A 9,821-nucleotide genomic window follows, 5' to 3' on the forward strand; every position below is an offset into this window, starting at 1 on the left:
GGGCTTTTGTCAGCTTGTTGTGTCCAACTGGATAGTTTCACCTACGTTTTGCACTGTTTCAGAAGGTGTTTCTGATGGTTGAGAAAATAGATGATCTTCTGCAATTTATCTTTTATCCACACCAAAGCCAAGGAGGCTGGTACCATGCATTGATATCTTTAAAACACTTTATTCCCACTTCTACCTGTGTATCATGGCAAGAAATAGTTTTGAGATTGGCGTAGTCTGCATAAGCCATCCATGGGAGGGGATTAACTCCTTGGATATGATAAGAAAGTTCTGTGACATGTTGCAAGATGTCAGTGGATCCCTCTCCTTGACAGCAGAATGTAACTCTGGCAAATTGTTTGTTTTCAAGAACATTCTTTGCTTCAATGTTGGTTGGTTTCTGGATGGCCTCAGTCCCAGGAAGGTTTTGTACGCTCTTACCTCACTGCACACAAATCGGGCTGCTGGAAACCGTTCAAGATTAAGTATGGATATGTGAAGATCCTTGGAGAGCTTTACAAGCTCCTTTTAACGAATATCCTAGCTGCCATTCCACATAATCTGTCCACAAATTCTAAGTTGGTTTGCTAGCCATGTGCCTTCTTTGCATGCTTCTGAAGGTGCACGCTCGATTCTGTGGGTAGTATCGCAAGTGGTTAGGAGTATGTTGTGATCTCTGCCTAACATTTCCGCTAACATTCAATCTATTTGAAGATTGATGTACTGCCTGTCCAATGCTGCACTTGGAAGCTGCTTCTTAATGTTATTAAATGCCAATAATGCCTTATTTATAAGGCTACCAGGAGGTGCCAGAGTGCAAAGTTGCACAAGGTGCTATATCGGTGGCAATGCACATCATACGCTCCCAGAGTACGATTCATATTATCTGCAGGGTCCTGCTCTATTTTCTGATTTTTATCTGCTGTGCAGCAGAGTTCTAAGAAATATTTTTTTTAAATTTTAAAACGCTACATGTAAACAAGTATGGAACTTGCGACCGCTGCCTTAAATGATTGACTTCACCCACTTGTATACCACTCAATTCATGGATGCTCCAAAATGTAGTGCCCTTTCCTACAGCTGCAGCGGTATATGCTTGTCGTCCAATATGTAATCCAGTCATTAACTGGGTAGTTTCTTCAATACAATTTCCTTGATATACACCCTTTATGTAAAGGATTTAATAAATATTCATTTGAGTGCATCTTCACCTTGATGCTTCAGCAGTCACTGTGGGATCTTTCATGATCTTCATGCTGATAATTGCAAATATTCTGAGTTGCAGGTTTAACCAATTACAAATATTGCAGTCACATGATCGACCAATTACAACTCTTGTAGGAACACTCTGCGCCTGGTGCAATCTATTCGTTCTAAATAACTGGCAGAAGCCCTCAGGCATGAAAGCCATTTAGAGTTTTCAGGCAGCTGCTTTGCCGTTTTGCCGTTTCTACCAGTTGGTGATCATTATCAAAACCGAAAGCAGGTTAAGGGTCATTGGCATGAAAGACGGATGACTGCGTACTATTCAAATCAGCCTGAACTTAGCTGCTTCTACCAGTTGGTGATCATCAAACCCGAAAGCAGGATAAGGATCGTTGGCATGAAAGATGGATGATCATGTACTGTTCAAGTCAACCTGAGTGTAACTGTACCCTCAAGCCACCCCTCACACGTCCAAACTCTCTTCCAACCATCCTCGCCCAACCGCCTCTCCGTCACAGAAATAAGGGTGTGCAAACACCCTTAACACCATATGTTATTCCACTGTGCATTGCACGCTACTAACCTCCCTGCTACGCTGAACTCCCTTTCACCAACTACCATGGCATTGCTGCACCACCCCTCAGCCACCTTCCCACAAACCTCCTCCCCAACCCTGCAGCCACCTAAATCACACTTTCCCCTCTGTCAGTGCAGCCCTGGTCATCACCACCCTGTCTGCAAACCCTCCTGCATACCCCAATGCCCCTCAAGCACCTCGGAAGCTGCTCAGACCATACTGATCGTAACCTAGCAGCCTCGTATTGCTCCTCCCCGGTATGTCGATCCTATTTGCAGCCTTCCTGCCCACTCCCAACCCCGTTATAGCCCTTTTCTTGCCCCCCCCCGAACTTGCCTGACCATTACTCCCCTAAACCCATCCCTCTGAAGTTCCACTCAGCAAAACCCTCCTCTTCTATCATGCATACTCATCAACGTCCGATCTATGGAATTGTACGATCGGATTGATTAAAAAAAAAAAAAAAAAGGTCTGACTGTACAAAAAGTTCGAAAATGTATACCACCAAAGGTCCAAACACCAAAAGTTCGAACCTTTGGTGGCATGCATTGTAGGTAATTTTAAAAAAGTGGGGGGGGGGGTGTCTGCCGCAACACCCTGCTCACTATACTGTGTACTGTGGTATAGTGAGCGGGGTGTTGCGGGGGACAGCCCCGCAGCACACCCGAGGAAAAAAAAACAACCCGACAACCCGCTCACTATACTGTGGGTATGTAGTGATTTGCAGTGTTTGTTCGCATGGGAAATGTCCAAACCTTTGGTGGTGCGTACATTTCCCATGCAAACTTTTCCGTCACTGACTTTTCTGTGATGGAAAAATCACGCAGATCCTGATCTATCTCCCCAAAAAAATGTTTTGACCTGATCTCAACCAAAAACCCTGACTTCATATTTATATATAAGAACTGGTTCTCTGATGTTTCTCTCTCCCACCCCCAACTGCACACAAAGCCTTTCCTCCTGGCTACTCGCTGCTTGTACACAACAGCCTGCCATCCTACACAAACCTCACCTGTCAGTGATGTCTAGGAAGAGTCTTCTGGCGACTCCAAATGTGAATCCTTCCTCTCTAAGAACCGACACAGCCATTCAGTCACCGATAATTTCCTTTTCCTTTATAGACCTCCTGGCTACGATCGTCACTTTGCCGATTCTCTCTCTGACTCGCTGTCCCAACATTCTGCACTCACTATGTTAGGAGAGTTCAACATATGGTTTGATGGCACCGCCAACCCCATGACTTGCTCACTCACTGACAATCTGGAAGCTCAGGCTGTCACAAATGATCTCAAACCTGACCCACATCGCAGGACACACCCTGGACACACTGTTCTGCACATCTGACCAAGTTTCCCCACTCATGCCTCGTCCTTTCATCTGGTCTGATCACCACGCTATCCCTTTCGCACTTCATTTTCCTACCCCCTGTCCTCCACCCCGACTAACCAATCCCTCATCCACCCCAGCCACCCTTCCTCTTTGGAATAAAATCATCATCACCATCAATTCAGACCTGGCCAATTCCCTCCTTAACATCCCTGACCACTCCAGTATAGAAAGACACCCCTCCATCGATCTCTTTGACCATTGGCTCTGCGTAACTATACCCCCCCCACACCACCCCGTTGCCCCTCCTGATGATCAACCACACACCAAAAGTGGTACACCCTGACCCTCAAAGTGCTCAACACTCTCAAGCATCGCCTAAGAGCAAGCCTGGAGGACAACGACCCCCTTCATAAAACAGCCCTTGCAAGACTGAAGCGGGCATACATGTATGAAATCAAGAAATCAAAAAAAAAATCTTTCTGGGAACAGAATCGTCATCTCCAAAAACAGAAGCAGGGAACTCCACAAAATCCTAGGGGAATTAAATTCCCCCACCTGTCTAACCTACCCCTTGCCACACTTGCAAGCTCTCTGTGATGAGCTCTCAACCACTTTCATAACATTGCGCTTGAAAGACACCACAGCATAACCTCAAAACAAGCTCTGATTCTGCCACTGACATCTGGACACCCCTCAAACTCTAAAACGTCCCCTCCTTTACCCAGCCCCCCTTTCTCTGAGGGATTTCAGCAACCTACTAGCACTTAGCTGACCAACAGGCTCACCTGGAGACCCTTGCCCTCCCCCACTTCTAAAAAGGATCCTCTCATTCACCTGTGCTGGCAGCATTGCCCACTCCATTCCAAATAACTCATCCACATCAGGCAGTTTCCCAGAGGCCTTCAAAATCTCTCATGTAAAACCCAGCCTCGACCCTCTGTCTCCATCTAACTACTGCCCAATCCCCAACACCTGCTTCATTGCCAGACTAATTGACTGTGCAGCATATAAGAAACTTGGCCTCTTCACAGAAGCCAATCTCCTCGACCCTGCCCAGTCAGGGTTTTGACCGCTCTGTGAAACTGAATCTTCTCTGGTCTCCATCTGGGATGACCAAAAAAGAACTGCCAACCCAAAAGGGTGTCCTGCACTCATCCTCCTGGATCTGTTTCCGGCCTTTGATACAAACAACCACACAATACTGAGGAACAGACTCCTCACCCTAGGCATCAGAGACTCCTCACTTAATTGGATCACCTCCTTCATCTCCAACTGCTCACTAATAGTTCTCCTGCTTTCTCCTCTGCCCCCCCCCCAGTCACAAAAGGGGTGCCGCAAGGAGCCTCCCTCTCAGCACTCCTTTTCAACCTCTACCTTAGCCCTCATCTGCTCACACAGCCTTACCTGCTAGAACTACGCAGATGATACCCAGATCATTTTAAAGGTCCCCAAAATCCAATCCTATCCACTCCCTGAACTTGCCTCCTGTCTCCTGGATATCAATGACTATCAACCACCTAATCCTCAATCCAGGAAAATAGACGATCCTAATACTTGGCAAAACCGCTCTGATCCCACAACCTCTACTGTGACTGTGTGCCCTTGGAGCCCTACCTGCTTCCTCGACCACCGTCAAAAATCTCGGATGCACTATGGACACAGACCTATCCCTCTCCAAGCACATGTGTCCAGAAGCTGCCACTTTCACCTATGCATCCTAAAATGAATCGTTCCATATCTCACATACCCTCAAAAAGTCTCCACTATACTGGCCATTATCGTCTTCCGTCTGGACTATGCCAATTCCCTCTCTGCGTCCCAGCATGCCAGCTAAGGAAACTTCAATGTATCCAAGACGTGGTGGCCAGACTGCCCCTCGCCCAGAGAACACATCATCCCTGCACTGGCTCCCAGTTAGCCTAAGAGTATATCCTTCAAAGCTGTGTGCATCACGCACCGAGTTCTCCATCATTTGGGACCAGAGTTAATTCATAACAAAATCATCCACTACCAGCCCCTCAAAAACCTCTGATCGGGCTTAGTTCTCCTCCTGGCTACCACATCACACCACTCCACTTGAGTTTGTGGCTTGGCTTTCTCTGTCCTAGCGCCCACCCTCTGGAGCATTCTTCCTCTACACATCTGCTGCAGTGCAAACTACCTCTCCTTAAAAAAAGCCCCCAAAACCTGGCTCTTTACCACTCTATTCTGAAAACCCCATTAACCCAAAGTATATGAACTGTTTCCCCCGGCGGAGCTGGCTGCGTTCGTGGCATCTCCAACCTCTTTTGCTCCACACTCCTGATGTGCCGATTGTGTTTGCGGCGGCCCAGCCCATACACGCTTCATACACCTATCACCTCTGTACATTCCCCCCAAGCACCACTAGTTGGTTCACAACACTCTCACATGTAATGTCACAGGATTCATGAATGACTGTAATGGGCAAATGGAAAGAAAACTGACTCATTGCAACAATAGTAGTAGAAGCGCAGTAGCTAGGATAGAACTAACACCTCCTCCACTGCAATCGAGCACCTAGCGCACATTGAAGAATCTGGCCTCCTGTGGTGATTAGCTGGAACATACTGTTGTTGCTGATAACTGGTTCTATCACAGCCACAAGAACCAACAGAAGAAGCCAAGAACCTGAGTGGGTGCCCCAACATCAAAGCGCCTCAAAGTGGTGGCAATGGTAGGTATAATGCACCACTCCACTGGCTGCTGACTCTCTCTCTCTCTCTCTCTCTCTCTCTCTCTCTCTCTCTCTCTCTCTCTCTCTCTCTCTCTCTCTCTCTCTCTCTCTCTCTCTCTCTCTCTCTCTCTCTCTCTCTCTCTCTCTCTCTCTCTCTCTCTCTCTCTCTCTCTCTCTCTCTCTCTCTCTCTCTCTCTCTCTCTCTCTCTCTCTCTCTCTCTCGACACCAGACTACGCCTCAACACATATTGACAGTGGAATGCGATAGTCCTACAATAATTTCGGGCACGCTGAATACAGTGAGTCACTAGTTCTGATGATGCCACCCCTATTCTTCTCAGCACCAATCCACATGCCTGACTACATGGGTTGCTTTCCTACCCGAGCCTGACCAGCCCTGCTACGCGCTCCCACGGCGCACTGCAAATATAATAATGGCCAAATTGGCGCTATACAAATGACATACAAAAGCAGGATAAGGATCATTGGCATGAACAACAGATGCCAGTGTACTCTTCAAATCAACCCGAGCTTAGCTGCTTCTAGCAGTTGGTGATGGTTGTCAAAAGCGAACGCAGGATAAGGGTCATTGGCATGAAAGATTAATGACGATGTACTGTTCAACTCAACCTGAGCTTTTCTGCTTAGACCAGTCGGTGATCATCATCAAAAGTGAAAACAGGAAAAGATCATTCTCATGACTCACACATGACAGCATGCTGTTCAAATAAATCTGAGCTAAGCCGCTTCCACCATTTAGTGATCATCATAAGAAAGCAATTGCGGTTGAATACTGATATGATTGAAAGTAGTTTTGGAAACTGGCTGTAAAAAGGAACTGTGTAATTTGAGAGAACAATTATTGGCAAGTGCCATGAGAATATAAGAATCTAAGGAACTGTGTAACTTGAGAGAGTAATCAGGTGACCAGAACCACAGGAATATGTGAAAGTCTAACAAGTGAATGGTGGCAAATCAAGCAGTGACAAAGCATCATGAGGATGCGAAATGAGGATAAGTCGAGCACTACTATAAAGCTGAAACAGTGGAAGCGTGCATATGAAGGGGAAGCAAGTATGGTGTGTTGGTTGTGTGACCTGTGATGGGTGGACCGTGTGGTCCGACAACTGCGCCTAGACTGAATACTACACCCACCTTAGGAAAAGCCACTTAAATAACTCAAGTTTGTGAATGACTGTAAAGGAAAGCTCATTTAAGGAAATGAACGCTATGGGCCTCATTATGAGTATGGAGGCAGCCATGCCCTTAACAAGGGCATGGCTGCCTCCATACTGGGTTCCAGCTCTGGGTTCTTTCAATGAGGAATTACCGGGCTATTCCAACCTTGGAGGACCCGGTAATTCCTCATTGAAAAAACCCATCCCCATTTGAGCCCCATAGGGCTCAATGGGAATGGGGGAGGGAGCTAATAATGGGCCCGTTATTAGCTTCCTGGTCCCCTTGCGGGACCCGCTAAGGACGTCTGGTTTTACCAGACGTTCTGAGCGGGTCCTGCAAGGGAACCTTGTAATAGGGCATCCCGTAATGAACAGTGCCGGTCCCGTACCGGCACCGTTCATTACGGGACCGCCACGGTCGTAATGAGGCCCTATGAAAGCCAGAAGAGCTGGGAAGCATCCCAAGGAATTGGAAAGTTGAAAGACTTGAAAGCTTGGGGAAAGGTACCCCTCCATTTGTAACGTGAACTATTTTGAACCTTGAGGAAGGGAAATCCCTGTTCCAACCAAGTTCTGGAAGAAGCTCTGATATTTTATTTGAACACTTCTCATTTTGATGCTGACATCCTTACACATTGTATAGAATTAAATGTGAGGGCAAGTGTAGGTTTTGGACACAGGCAGACATTTGCTTTGGACTTCCTGACACAGACTGTCATCAGTTCCATTTAGGTAGGCAATCCCTCCTTCGCATAGGGCAAGTTAGGCCTTTTTCCAACCCTCATCTTGATTTAATAAAGATTTGTAGCTGTGAGGAATCTGAGGACATGCTCACTTCTTTCCCTACAATATCCTCCTCCAAAGGGGCCAGGGAAAGTCATCGCCCTTGGGTCCCGACCCTGGGGGTGGATAGGCAAGGGAGGGTCCCCTGAGTAGAGGAGACTTGGGGAATAGGGAGAGGACATCCTTAGGGGAGACATGGTATCCCCCATTTCCCTTTCACCATGAACCCTCCATCCATTAAGCCGTAATAGGCTTTTATTCGCCCTTTCCCTGTGATTCCCCTATGGTATTCCCCAAATTGCACCAGTATGATACTTTGTCGAAGAAGAGAACAACTAGATCAATATATCTTCATTTTGTGAAAACAAACACCTATCAGCCCGAGCCCAGTACTGGGACGAGGAGGAGGACAACTAGAGCAAAGCCAGACAACCGCTTTGCTGGTGAGCGGTTTAGTCCTTTTTGTAATGAGAATGGAGGCAGAATCTTTAAAGGCTGGAAGCCCAAAACAAATGGAGTCAACTATGGGAGAATGCCCAGGAACTGCTGTGTGCAGGCTGACCTCTCCAGTGTGGCAGGAGAAGCAATTGCGACATGTGAAAAAGTGCAGAGCGTATGCATCGGGAAACGAAGGCACAAGAAGCTGGAGGCCAGTGGCAAATCTGTGATGAGGCGGCCAGCAGGACCAAGGGAAACGGTTCTGCGAGTCCTGTTTTACCAAGCAAGCACTGCTGGGTGTGTGCGAGCCACATGAAGACTGCCGGAAGAAGACCTGAGCGCTCACACGGAGAGACAGACCCCTGTAGCATCGGGAGACCTTGCAAGGAGCCATAAAACGGACCGGTGAGTGCAATCAGAAAGGGGGAACGCCGTGCTGGCAGACGGTCATAGAAATAAAGCAAATATCAAGGCATTTTGAATATCAATCGAAAAGGAAAGTCAAGTTGGGAACACTGCCATCTTGAGAGGAGTGAAAGATTGTGAACCGTACTGAAACGAAGGTTTTGAACTGCATTAACATAATGAACTGCATTCACTGAAACTAGTGCTAGCAAAGCCAAGAGAGCACAAAGAGTTGTATGCAGGATTTGAGAAATCCAACATTAGTCACAGCCAAGAAAGTGCAAAGAACTGTATATTATAAGGAAACAAGCATTGGCAAGAGCCAAAGAAACACAGAAAGTGTAACAAGCACAAGGTGGTTAAACAAGTCACAATAAAGTGTCAGGAAAGTGTGACACATGACTGATGCAAACCTCACTGCTGTAGGGGAAGCAGTGGATTGGTGTTATAGGAAAACGCAGTCAAGGAAGGCTACCTGTGTGGGTGAACTGTGTGGCCCGACAACTGAGGAATGGTTGGCCCTAAATGGAAAAGCCATTGAAAATACCTATAAAGAAGTTTGTGTTATGCAAATACTTTGCTGTGTTATTGAAGTCAAGTGTTGTTTTGAAAGCTGGAAGATTTGAACTCTTGGAGAAATAAAACCCCTGTATTGTTTTTGTTTGAAAGCTGGAAGATTTGAACTCTCGGAGAAGGGAACCCCTGTACTTGATGAACTACCTTAAACTTGGGGAAGGGAAGCTGATCACAAGCCAAAGAGCTAGAAGAAGGTCTGAACTTTACTTTGAACACTATTCATTTTGATGCTGATATCCCTACACATTGTATGCAGTTAGTTGTGAAGGCAAGTATAGGTTTTTGACACAAATGTCAGTCTAGAAATACGGATACCTCTACTTTGAGACCGCAAATGCATTTTGGTGGCCGTGGGCCAACCGTCTCATGCACGATATGACAGAATATAGGTTTTCGAGTTTGCCAATGAGCGGCCATTTTGATGTAACAAGAATCGGCATTTTGTTTTCTAACCATTGCTCATTGCTTTTTGTTCCTATTGCTTCGCAGTATATTTTCCGCTTACACTGCTCGACTGTGAAACATTGTTGTCTGTATGTGAAAAGGACAAGGCCGCAGGGCCGTGAGGATAACAAGAGTTTGCTGAAACACAAACGTACGCAGCGCCAGGAAGAATGCCCGGCTCCCTCCTGAATGTAGCCTTGAA

The sequence above is a fragment of the Ambystoma mexicanum genome, chromosome 1p, assembly GCF_040938575.1.
Source record: "Ambystoma mexicanum isolate Mex_15411 chromosome 1p, UKY_AmexF1_1, whole genome shotgun sequence".
In the NCBI taxonomy this organism is placed as follows: Eukaryota; Metazoa; Chordata; class Amphibia; order Caudata; family Ambystomatidae; genus Ambystoma; species Ambystoma mexicanum.